Here is a 13,980-nt window from a genome sequence, read left to right as displayed (position 1 = left end):
CAAAATTGTAATATTACAATTATTACTATTCATACTTTTTTTATTCTATTATTCATAATTTGACATTAAATACATTAAATGTTTATAATTAGTACTATAATATTGAAGCACTCTAGTATTTCAAGTGCGCATGACTATGTCAAAGTTCAGCGCATGACCATTTCAAAGTTCAGTGCATGTCAACATTGTTTAAAAAATGCTGTTTCATTTTTAAACTTACTTAACCCCAACCCATTTTGCCAGCTTCTATCCTTTTATTAAATTAATGCTTATATTTTTATTGATTTTTTAGTAAACTTAACCGCAACCCATTTTGCCAGATTCTGTCCTTCCAACAATGCCATATATTTTTATTGATACACAACCACCATTCATTACAGACTGATTTACAAAATACTTTCCAAAGTATTGTTAGAGTAAACAAGGGTAATGGTTTGTTTGAAGCATCCATAACATTATAAGAATTGCTTGAGTTTATTCAATTATATTGCAAGTATTATTAGATAATCATTATAGGCAGTGCAGCAGACAGTAAAGCAGCTTAATAATTTTTGCTTGCAAAATTAATATTCAACAAGACAAGATGAAGGTGAATGGAGTTTAATGTAAAAATTTTCATAATTTTGATTCAACTCTAGTAAAATTCTGACTTCATAAGCTCACAGAAACCGTGCTTCAGAAAGGAACAACATCGTAAAGACGGAGATCCTAAGTCTCCTGCAAGTTGCGGGATTCTCCCGGATATCAGGAGGCTATACTGCACTCTCGCAAGCAAGAAGAGTTCCCGGAAAATAACCCATCTCGCGTAACTTCACAGTATTTGCATGTTTTTACTACTTTAAACAGTTGTTTCCTGGAAGTAAGTGCCATATGGTATCACCATGCACACCAAAATAAAATTAGGCCTAGTTCAGACTAGGTGGATAAACCTGCCTGGTTTATCCACCTGCAAGTCTGAACTAGGGAGCTTATCTCAAGTAAAGGCCTGGCGTGCCACCATGTTTAACTTTTTAAAGCCAGGCTTTAATCGCTGCGGGGGGGTCGCTGGGGGGGGGGGGGGGTCTTGTGTTGACTTTGAGTAAATAAATGAACATTAATTATGCAAATTTCGGGTGGCTAATCCCGCTAGTGTGAACGGCCGGCAAAGTTTAGCCGGACCTAACTCAAGCCCGGCTTATCTCCAAGTCTGAATGTAGCCTTATATTTGTTAGAAAGAAATTTCAACAGATCTCCTGGAAGTGCTTCTTCCAACCTAGGACCCCTGTAAAGATGGACTTCTGGCGTGCGCCATAGCTACCTTTAACCTTATATTAGAGGAAGTATATTATATGACAGGATTAGATGTGATACCAGAGGGTATAGGGAGAGATGAAGGTGCACTTTGTTCGTTTTATGCGTAGACAAAGGATATGCCTAAATACACGGCTATGGGAGGATGCCATTCGATACTTTATGGCAATACCAACAGGCTTCTGTTGTCTAGTGTTATGACACTAGCCTTGATACCAAGAAATCACAGGTTCGAGTTTGCAGGAAAAATGTTTGCAAACAATTGATAATGAAGTTTTTTGTTGATTTTTACATCATTGTTTTTTATTTTATGCACTGTTTCTACCAATATTTGATTATTATTATTATTTATGTATATTTATCACAGTAATACCAACGGACAGTTATTTCCACTGGCGTGTTCTTTAAAATGATAAAATGGACTTGTGGAAATGAACAAATACACAGTGACCTTGAAGGAACGCCTGATTTCGTAAACAAATTATTTCAACAGCTTCTGCGGTCTTACTGCAATAACCTTGATAAAGGCAATATGTGTAGATGAAAATATTAATTTGATATTACTTAATATTTAATTTAATATAGGTATGATGTGTATGAATTTATTCTCCAAGTCTGAATGTAGCCTTATATTTGTTAGAAAGAAATTTCAACAGATCTCCTGGAAGTGCTTCTTCAAACCTGGGACCCCTGTAAAGATGGACTTCTGGCGTGCGCCATAGCTACCTTTAACCTTATATTAGAGGAAGTATATTATATGACAGGATTAGATGTGATACCAGAGGGTATAGGGAGAGATGAAGGTGCACTTTGTTCGTTTTATGCGTAGACAAAGGATATGCCTAAATACACGGCTATGGGAGGATGCCATTCGATACTTTATGGCAATACCAACAGGCTTCTGTTGTCTAGTGTTATGACACTAGCCTTGATACCAAGAAATCACAGGTTCGAGTTTGCAGGAAAAATGTTTGCAAACAATTGATAATGAAGTTTTTTGTTGATTTTTACATCATTGTTTTTTATTTTATGCACTGTTTCTACCAATATTTGATTATTATTATTATTTATGTATATTTATCACAGTAATACCAACGGACAGTTATTTCCACTGGCGTGTTCTTTAAAATGATAAAATGGACTTGTGGAAATGAACAAATACACAGTGACCTTGAAGGAACGCCTGATTTCGTAAACAAATTATTTCAACAGCTTCTGCGGTCTTACTGCAATAACCTTGATAAAGGCAATATGTGTATATGAAAATATTAATTTTATATTACTTAATATTTAATTTAATATAGGTATGATGTGTATGAATTTATTGTAGGTATATATTATAAATAAACAAAATATATTTGATTTATTTTTATGCATATAACCTATATCTAATCATTAATTTTTGAATGATTTTAATAATCTATATATACAGGTATTTCTTCATTATATTATCTATGTGGATATGCATATAAGACATGTATAATATATAATAATACATATATATTTTTTTTAAACCTATGACATATTTATGCATCTTCTAAATTATATCCTTTGATTTATGGGTTCCAAGGAGCAAATCCTTCTCTTAGTGCTTTTTTTTCTCTCTTATTTCTGTAGGATGGAAATGGCAACGTTCTCATGGTTAGACCAACCAACCTCAGCAACAACTCAATTCAGCACAAACCCATTTTACTCTTATTCTGCAAGAAATTCCATCATCTATCTTGAACAGCTGGGCTGTTGAGAATGTAATGATCCGGCGATGGGTCGCCATGTTTTTGTAATATCACCATATTGTCGTCTTTTCAGAGTATGTACGCCCATTTATCTAACATCATAATATAAAGAGATAAACAGATGTTTACTGATCATCTGTAAGGTTTTGTAGAGCAAGTAATACAGTATTATATATTTGTGTATAATAGCTCATATTCATTACTGCTCAAGTTTGGAATGAACACTCAAATCGAATACAAATGTACAAACACTCTATTAGCCATTACACTGTGACGAGCCCTGAAGTCATATATAATGCACTATTCATGAACGTATGGGAGGGAATATTTTTTGGGGTACTTCAGCTTACCGTTAAAGTGCTAGGTTCGGTCTTGGCAGTGCTTTTTTACAAGTGTAGTATTAATAAGATGTAATGACAATTTTGTTATTGCAGGTTGTACAATATTTGACAGGTGTGTTGTACTGAACATTCGACAGGTTCGCTCTAATGACAAAGCAGAAAACAACTGGCGTCGTCTTAGACAAGAAGGTTAAGTGTCATTCTAAGTACTAGGTGGACATTAAGATCCTATGAGTCAAAGGTGTACGAGATAAAAATACCAGTCACAACAGATAATTGATTTAAGGAGAGCAAAACCAAATTGATGTGTAACATAAAATGAAATGAAATTTAAGGATGGTTGACTCATCAAAAGATTGAAGGATAAATGACGAGACATTTGAGGATGCCACAGATCTGGACAATAGACAATCAGGTTCAAGGACAAAAGTAGCCTAAGCAACAGTCGACAGATGCAACATCATCGGAAATTGAAGCATCCTGGAAAACGGTCAATGAATAATACAACATCAACGGATGTTGATGCTTACTTCCTATTACACCCATGCAACCAATTTGACATTTACGTCATAAAAAACATCATTATTTTCTGTTACTATGCATCAGTCTTTATTGACTATATTCTTACTATTTATTCTTTATGTGTACCCTGCAACTAAATTACCAAAAAAACCAAACTTGCTTTCAACCTTTGTTTCAAAATATATTCTGTATAATTTGTTAACACTGTGGAATAGTATGTCCGTAATTGTTTTGGAGGGATTTTAACAAAAATATGGAAACACAAATTACTTCACATTACATTTATTATAAGATAAAGTATATTTATAAATTATTTTCAAGTAATGAACATTTGCTCACGTAAAATTATTTATCATATATTAGAATTTATTCAAATTATTATAAAAATACTGTGCAGTACCCAAGAATTTACTTTCAGTAAATTTGGAAGCATGCATTGTAACAAATTACAGATAATAGGCTCGGCAAATATCATGGTTGTGGAAATATAGTAGTTTTATTTGCAGTACAGAATCGACAATTAACTATGTGCATACAGAGCTTCTTTTGAATAGAATCACACATGCTACGTGAACCTGCTGAGGAGATTCGTTTTAGAGGCCATAATAAGGTTCAACAAAACCGCATACAAACGTTTTACAAAACAATTTCAATGTATAAATAGAAAAGGTCAAATTGATCCAGTAAACAATGTTGCAATATTAATATTTAATATTTCAAAAAGTGTTACCAGTCTGATTTTTTTCTCTGATCAATATGTAAATTGGTCATGTGATGTTATAAAGTTCATGTAATGTTATAAAGGTCATGTCTTAAAGCAATATATAGTATAGGATACTGAGTGGGATATAGATTGCTTGGCATATCTATTGCTTGACATATCTCTATTAATTATGAAATAATATAACATTAAAGTATTAATTTAATCCTCCATTTATAATTCCCAAATATATGTATTAAAAATATCAAGAACAAATATAGAAACCAAATTTTGCTCATAGATTAAGTACTGAAAAGAGCAAAGGTGAATGTTTTTCCATAAGTATCTCCTCTCCCATCACATATTTTTGTTTTGTTGTTTATGTGATGTTCCTTATCTTGATCTTGAATCACAATTGTTAATAATTTTGTTCACTATACATGCAATCCGGTGGTTTTCAATTAATTGACTAACGTGAGATTAACCAATTCGTGAATTTCTAAGAGATCATATAGCACATATTCTGTCATGTACACTAGATCGTCCGTACAGATATAGAATACTAAAGATCGCAATCAGTGACAATATATGTGTTCAGTGAAACGTAGCATTAAATGGTGAGTGTTGTACTGAATTAGTTGACTGCTGATAGGCATAGCAACATTGGAATGCAGTCATGCGTAACATCTAATGAATATTCGAAAGCAATAATGACAATATGATGTTGACTGGATGAGATGCTCTTGTCAAGAGTTTCATGTGATGCTTCTGCAAATTCCAATACATAATTGCATGATTTTATCACAAATAAATGTTTCAAATAAACATTGCACTGTATAGTAAGCTAGCAGTGTATAGTCATGGTTTCAAATGCCACATATTATAGTGTCTTTAAACAACATATAATAATATTAATAATTGGGAAATTTGACATTGTTCTTTGACATTATAATCAAGCACAAAAAGTTAGAATTTCATTCCATAAGATATTTCACCCTGTGTTGTGTGAGATATATATCATAGTATATATTGTATTTTATATGTGATGTATACAACACTTTTATCCATACATTTATTTGTAATGTTTTTTAATAATGTTAATATTATTTTATATATTCTTGCCAGTTTCAAAATCTTATTAGTAAAAACTGTAAAACTTCCATTCCATTTTTTAGTTGAAAATACAATTTCTGATTACTATTATTATTAAGGCTTCATTCATTAAGTATATATATATTATTTTGTTTCTAAACATAACTGAGTTAACCCTGTCTATATTAAAATGCAATGATTTAAATTATAATATAATATTCTCCCATATGAATATTTTTCGAAATATGTGTTTGCATTTGTATCGGCTAAAACGTGCCACGATTGAAAATTCATTTAATTAAAGCGGTAAAGTTTATAAAAATAAAACCTAACAAGGTACAGTATTTTAATAAAGTAATCTTTAGTATTCAAAGCCTAATAATATAAAGATTAAATTTTTATTTGTAATTTTTTAAATATTTCAAAAAAAAATTATTGAAATTATTATTATCTTAAACTAATGCAAAAGACTTTCTTGTCCCATCTGTTATTAAGTAAGTACATTCTCTGATCATACAACCTTCATATTTATGTTAACTACTTATATAGTTCTGTGTGTGTGTGTGTGTGTATATATGTGTGTGTTTTGGATATTCTCATTAAGTTCATATGAATAAGGTGATGAGGTATATAAGTTCACAGTTAAATACAAAGAATTGTCTATGATAAACAATGAGAGAGTGTCGGTACGAGTATCGCAAAAAGCGACAAAGTTAGTATGCAAGTTTAGTCAGATGATCAAGAAACATATATGGACTGTACATGACTACAATGTCAGTACAGTATAATCAATGTTGGGGTTTTATTCACAAAAGCCCAACCAATTGTTTAATAGAATCCAGGGCAAATATTTTTTTTTGTTTCTCTTAATATCTTGATTCTTGGTCCCAAGGCCTTAGTAAAGAGTGTGGTTATCATTGGTTTGTGATTTGAATTTTTCAAAATATAAAATTCAAAGTAACAACAGAATTTTAAAGCCCTAACACTATCCTCTCAAATGAATTTTGCAAAACAGTTATATAGAAATCATAATCAAACAGATAAAATAACATCAATGATAACCATTTTTCTTTACTAACGTCTTCTCTCCATTTACCTATGCAATTTTATACTGAAATTTGTAAATATATTGGATATCATACCAAACTGTATTTAGAATATTATGTTAGTTTACAGTGTTATAGGAACCCTGTTGTACAATGTATTCTTCTATGCATTTTTGTGTGTAGGTTTGTGAAAAGGGATTTACAATTATCTATAAAGAAGTAATTGACTTGACCTATTGTTTATGAATATTAATAAGTCACTGTTGTAAAAATAACATGCGTTATCAAAGCATCAGTTAAAAAAAAGGAAAAATATTTTTTTTCTAGTTGTTATGGTTAGACGATTTAAATGGGATTCTCAAGGTATAACCTTTTCTCTTGTGGTATGAGAATAACATTCATAATTACATGAATTATCCTTCTCTAACCCACCTCACTTCCCACTGAATTTTCTCTGATTCTCTAAATAATATTTTAAATGCCTGAAATCTGTGAAAGCCTCTATTTCTGTTACCTCTGCTACTTATAATATATTTTTGCTTGTTATTTATTATTTATTTCAGACATGATAATACTTGTTTGAATGTGGTATATATTCATATTTTGTGCAAACATTTTTAGTCTTTTAGCATATTTTATTTATTTTTTAAAATTTCAAACCAGCTTACTATAATTCAGGTTTCTATTAAGTACTATTTACCCCCTGAGCCTAATATATGACATAGCATTTGAACAAATTAACAATCTAAACATGTTTCTTTTGCAAAAAACAAAAAAAAAATTCTGTTTAAAAACAATTACAAAAAACATTTAATTTGTATTTTTAGGGTGATTGATGTAATTTCATTCCAAACTTCTATTCACCTGTAACATGTAGGTGATTTCATTCCACCACCTGAAAATATTCTATCATTAGCAGATCAGAAATCTTTTTTTAAAATCATAACCTATATGTTGATGAAATTCTTTAAGATGCATCATAAACCGCAGTCGAAGTAGACAGATAATACGTAGATGGACAATTTGAAGGATAATCAAAGTTATACAGCAGCTACAAAATTTTGTTATCTAAATGAATAGAGGGTTACAAGCCAGATGCATGCCTATAAAATGCAATTTCATCTAAATTCATTTTGCATTTACAGTCGCAGTAAAGATTTGGCAAGCATGGATGATTAGGAGTAATTAATTTAAAACTGTAGAACACATCATCATTACATTGGCTCCTCATTAGGAATCCTACTCATATCTTTAAATTTAAAATGTCCTGTTTGATTTGAGCTTTCAGTCTGAGCCTCGTCTACAATGTGTAAGTTCTGTTATTTTTATGGATTTATGTTGCAGCATAAATTAGTCAAGCTGTATCGTACGGCATATATCCCTAGAAATTTTTATATCTCCCCTGCGGTTGGTTTTCATCATTTTATGCTGATTGGAGATATCTCATGATGTTGGAAAGTTCATTTTCACACGTGATCTGTACACGCTTGTGTGTATGTATGTGGCACGTAAAGGCTAGAGCAACCACCTTTCCAATTAAAAGAATTAGAATGTTGGTTTTCTAGAAAACTTGAAACTTTCCTTAACATTGGTTATCATTAAACACATAAAATGAAATCATAGGTAATAACCATAGATCAGGGGTAACTTGAATGACTACATATTTCAACCAATTAGAAATGTTCCTGAAGTTTACATAGAGAAAGGCTAGGCCAGTAAAACAGGACCATTTATTAAATACCTGAAAACTCTACATCACTTAAACAAAACAATACAAAATAATTCTGTTGTAAGGAAAATCATTTTCGACAAATGATTAATAAAAAGTTGCATATTATTTACTACCTTTATTATTATTTTAATTGGAAATGGAACCAAATTTAAAATTAATTACTTCTTTTTGTCCATGTCATTGTTGTTCTTGTTCTTGCAATTCAGTTTCAAACCATGATTAGATTTAGCTACTTGTTACTTTTAATGAAGTATGGATGGATTTGATGTTTTAGTTTGTTGTTCTTGTCAACCACCAATTTTTCGACTTCCTGTGTTCCTCCAAAAATTATCCTTCTAGAATTATTCATCTTTATCATGAGTGCTATAAAATTTCTTCATTAAAACCCCAGAATTTTATTGTACTTCTAAATTGTGTGTACAAATAAGTTAAAAAAACCTGAAAAAAGTCAGAAGATTTAGTTAGCATAATTTTTTTTGTATTATTTTGATTAATAATGTTTTGTAATTGTAATTACAAAAGTATAATTATTATTATGAATAAGTATAATTATGTATAACGTAAATGTCTATGTGTTTTTTCTTTGATATAAATAAGACATGTTTTTCATATATAAATGTGTGAAGATCTGATTTAAGTTGAACATTTCAAAGAAGTTTCAGATAATATAGTGTGGATAACATTGGGACATATGTGTACATTTTGCAACAAATGATATAATGGTTTCTATTAGACAATTCAGATGCTTTTTGTGTGCGCAATTATTTTTACCTCAATACTGCCCTGCTTAGACATTCAGACTTATGTTGATGATATCTATATAAAATTTCAACAGTTGATGTTAAAATTAATTAATTTACTTGAAAATTTGTATGTGATTTGTTTTAAAAATACATTTAGTGTTGATCACTGTTTTTTGTCTTTTTAAAATGTTTATTTTTTCCTTTGAAACATTATGTCAAAGTATTTAAAAATTATATATTATTTAAGTAATTAGCTCTATAGCTTGCTAATAGAATGTGTTTATGCTGTTTATTGATTTTTTTTTAATTACTGAAGTTGGGATTTCTCTTGATCTTTCAAAACTGTGTATTGTGTTCTTTCAATTATGCTGCGGTCCAATGCATTTATGATCGCAGTGAACACGACTCGTGAATATGACGTGAAAAACGTTCCAGTGTAAATTGCATTACAAATGCATGAGTGTTGTTTACGTAAGTATACCAGTTGTACGCAATTGTAATTCAATTTACAATAATATGTGCGAGTTTGGTTATGTGAATAACTGAAAGTTTCTAAAATTCAAAGTCTTGGCCAGGTATTGGAATGTTTTTCACAACTTCTCAATTTGCAGATCACGGTGATCATAAGTGCATTGAAATGCATCAGTGTTTATTCTGAATGATTTAATAATCAATTTGTATATTATGCTGTGGTTTTTCTTGATGATTACTGTATTAATCCAATGAAAATGTATGGGATTATCCTGTGAAGTTAATAGATTATCTGCCTGAATCAATCCTTGGGACCCATTAGTGTGTAAAAGTATCTGTCCGTTTGTATTACGGCAGTACTTTGAACATAGCACTTAACATCTACACCAAGGCATTTAGTAATTTATTCTTTTATATGCATCACTACTATTAGTACAATATTGTATGTTAAGTATAGTTTTCAATAATAAACCAATCATTTCGGGGGTGATTTTGAAGTTATCAGTTTTCTAGATTTAAGTAGAATTCAATCTTCTTATTTATACTTCATTTGTGGTGTAGAATGCAGAAAAAACAAACATTTTAGTCAAATATATAAATAATGATTTCAGTTTTTATGAGTCTATTATGAATATAAGATTTGAGTGCAATATTGAAAATGTTTTAATACACTTAAGTCTTTGTAGCGAGAAGGATATTGCAAGTTTGGAAATTTTCTATAGGTTTTAATAAAATGTTTCAACATATACTAGCTTGGTGTGGTATTCCACAAACGGAGAGTTCCCTTATATAAATTATAAGATAGGATTGTTGAATCTTTTACTCTTATTACTTGTAAATAATATGATAATGTCGGGCGAAACATGTTTATAGACTTTTTTCCTGAGCCCCTATACTTGTGATTATAAAAAAATTGTAGAATGTAAGTTATCTAAATTACATCTAACATTTACCAATCATAAATGCTAATAAAAATTGATATGTTGGGAGAATGACCCTTTTTATTTTGGTGTTTGCTTTTTCTTTCTACCGTACTGTAGTAGGTTATCATTTGTAACATCTTCCTCATTATTATGTGGTAGACGTATGCCAAGCTCCTGTTGTGTAATGTCAGAGGTCAGAATATGGAAACTCGGTCATACGAAGTGAAAATGGATCATTAATAGATTGCAATATTAAACAAGGTTACTTCAAATCTATAAGTCTGTGATGGAAATTGCATTGGGACACTGTAGGTCAACTTATCACAAAACCAAAATTATTAATATTAATTATTCAAGCTATTTTGGATATAAATGCATATTATAATTTTTTAAAGGAAAATTTAACACTTTGAAATATAGGACACAATTTCTGGAAGTTCCTGTCAGTATAAAGAACAAATTATTAAATATAGGAATGAATAAATTACTGGTATACAGGTAAAAAGTTCAAGGGAGTGACTGAAGAATACGAGCAGCGAACATAAAATGTTGTAACCATCAAATTTTTATTAACCTTTCATCAGATATATACAACAATATTTCCTCACTTTTTATACCTTGTTCAGCGAATCCACTGCCCGCCAATAATGATTTCAAATAAAAATTTCATTTTATTTTTGGCCAATTAGAGCACCTCTACCACAAAAAATTAGAAATTTCAGAAAAAAATAAAAGTTAAAAAAAATTTTTATTATGCCCACTGCTGCCTTGAAAAATAAGATATGTATATATCTTCCTAATTTTACAAATTTAAAGCATTTAACCATCCCATTACTACACTGTTTACACTATTAGAAAACAAAATTTTATTTTTTTTCCACCCTCCTCTGACGATCTTTAAAAAAATAAGTTCGCAAAACCAGGTATAAAACAATACTTGCCTTATATAGGTTGATTAGTTATATTCCCATTAATTTTTTCAACTTATTACTTATTTTTAATTTATTCATATTGAAAGAACATGAAGAATAGAGGTTTTTCTATCTATCAGCACATTGGTTACACCTTGAATATTTAATGCAAGGCATTTGTTATTAAGACAACTCGGCGCACACACACACAAGCACTGACATATCTCCACAGCATGCAAACTCGTAATTAATACTCTAGAGGGGGGTCTACACAGTACAGGGTTGTTGATTCATCTGGCACAGTACAAGAGAGCTGACAACATAGCACACAGCTTTGCAATATAATTATAAATCATTAAATTTGCTTTATATAGGAAAGCACTGAACAAGGGGTTAGTATGAAACCCAAACATAATTTTGATGATAACCTAAATACATTATAATTAAATTTGGATTTTTAATTATTGTTTTATGCATGCTCAAAATGCTCACATCCAATTTAGTTAGTAGATGAATCATACGTTTTCATAGATCTTACAAATGGATAACAATGTAGGTAATGACGCAATTGAAATTAAGTGCCAGCGATTTGAGGGTTCTTAGATCCCTGATCGAGGGAAATCCCCTGATGAGATGACCAAAATCCCCAACGGGAGGGAGCAATTTTAAAGATTTTTAAAGCACCTCTAGATGACCGGGTATTGACCTCCAAGAATACTTCCTCAAAGGGAGAGCAGTTCAACATAAACGGAGTCTCATTGTGAGCCACCAGGGGAATGCTGCTTTAGAATCAGTGGCGTGTGTGGGGGGGGGGGGTGCGTGGGGCCCACGTCCCTCAAAATATACGCCTTCCCCTTAAATCACGCTCAAGTAGTTAAAAATCACCTAAAATTACCTTATTTTGCAAGTTAGCACCCCCTCACATAATCATCGAGTCCCCCTACATGACCATCGTGCTCCTCCATTAGCCCCCCCACCTCCACATTTTAAGGCTCCTAGATACGCCACTGTTCAGGATGTGATTTGAACCCAGGACCCTGGATTGGAAAGCAAGCATCATATTACTAAGCTACAATGCCACTACAAGCCATCAGGGAATAAACCATCGTGTTTAAATGATTGCCAGGAATTAGGTTGATAAAGAGAAGACCGAAATTTCTCAGAATTAAAACATATCAATTACAGTAAATAGAACAATGTATTACTGATTTCGGTGCAATATTTCTAAAGTTGATGTTGATGGAAGGTCAAAAGGTCACCGACAGAGCAGCTGTGCATGGATCAACGTAAAATGATTTAGAATTCGTAATGGAAATAATGATAGGGAAATATAAAGTTGTGATAACTTAATCAAGAATAAATTGCTATATTTCCCCAGAAATGCAATTAAAAGTGTGGTAGAAAAATCTATCAGTAAGATATTTTTTAAATGTGGATTTTGACTGAAAAGAACATTTCAATTTTAAACTTACTAGCTTTCATAACATTTAATTTTATTTTGCGGGATGCTGTCTCTACTTCCGAGAGGCTCCCTTGAGTTCCGGGAGGCTTGGGCCCCTGGTCATCACATCTCACCAATACATAGTCAAAATGAGGCCCCAACAAATTTCTCATTATGTTTTATCAGCAATTTTCGGCAACCACAACTATCTAATTAACATGTGTGATGTACTATAGAAAATAAATATTCAAACCATTGTCTTTGAGGTATTTACTTTAGGCCTACCTACTTCAAAGCCATTAAGTCCACACCATAGTTAAAAGCTCAGGTGGGAACATTTTGGGAAATACTGTAGTACCTCTAAATTGCTGGAAATGACACTCTTTTATATATAGTAATAAAATTCATCATCATCGATCTAATTAATCACTGTGATGTTCCATTGAAAATAAAACTCAATTGTCTTTGATGTATTTTTAATTTACTTTACCTACTACATATGCCGAAAACCAATCTTATTATTATTATTATTATTATTATTACACGCTTTTCCCATAATTCTCAAATTATAAAAGGCACATGCACATGAGTTGTGTATTATATAACTAATTCAGATGTGTGTGGGCAGATATAGAGTACCGGTTGTACAGCACATTTTTGTTAAAACCCGGGTCATTTACGCAGTTCATTTCAACAATTTGCAGGCATCTTCTTGACTTATGAAATCATTACCAACCAACCAACCCCCACCCCCCTAAAAATATTTGGAGACGTGTCCCCTGTCCCCCTTGATCATGGGATTTGGGAGGGGTGTCCCCTTCCATTTGAGATTTTTTGGAATTGGTAGATGGCTAGATGCTCTTGGATGACATCTGAAAAAGAAGTTAAGTTTTAAATAGAAAGTGTTTGTTTTATGAGACTAGCCTACTACATGTAACATGAGAAGCACACACACGAGATGAGTGACCATTTTTTTTTACAGTCGCCAAAGGGGGGTGGCTAGCCACCCTATTCACCCCCCACCCCCAGATT

The 13,980-nt window shown here is 31.6% G+C and overlaps 1 long non-coding RNA gene across 1 annotated transcript in view; it reads left to right on the top strand.

The window, feature by feature from the left end:
* The window catches only part of LOC117108944, a 73,459-nt gene extending 62,782 nt beyond the window's left edge, over nucleotides 1–10,677 (top strand). Inside the window, exons 6-7 of the long non-coding RNA XR_004445438.1 lie at nucleotides 2,908–3,100; nucleotides 3,461–10,677. This is a non-coding gene — a long non-coding RNA (uncharacterized LOC117108944). The remainder of the gene's footprint in view (nucleotides 1–2,907; nucleotides 3,101–3,460) is intronic.
* The last annotated feature ends 3,303 nt before the right edge of the window (nucleotides 10,678–13,980 follow it).

Source organism: Anneissia japonica, unplaced genomic scaffold (genome assembly GCF_011630105.1).
Source record: "Anneissia japonica isolate Jap-2015-1 unplaced genomic scaffold, ASM1163010v1 scaffold987_len1640505_cov201, whole genome shotgun sequence".
Taxonomy (NCBI): domain Eukaryota; kingdom Metazoa; phylum Echinodermata; class Crinoidea; order Comatulida; family Comatulidae; genus Anneissia; species Anneissia japonica.
This window is presented reverse-complemented; position numbering and strand designations above follow the sequence as displayed.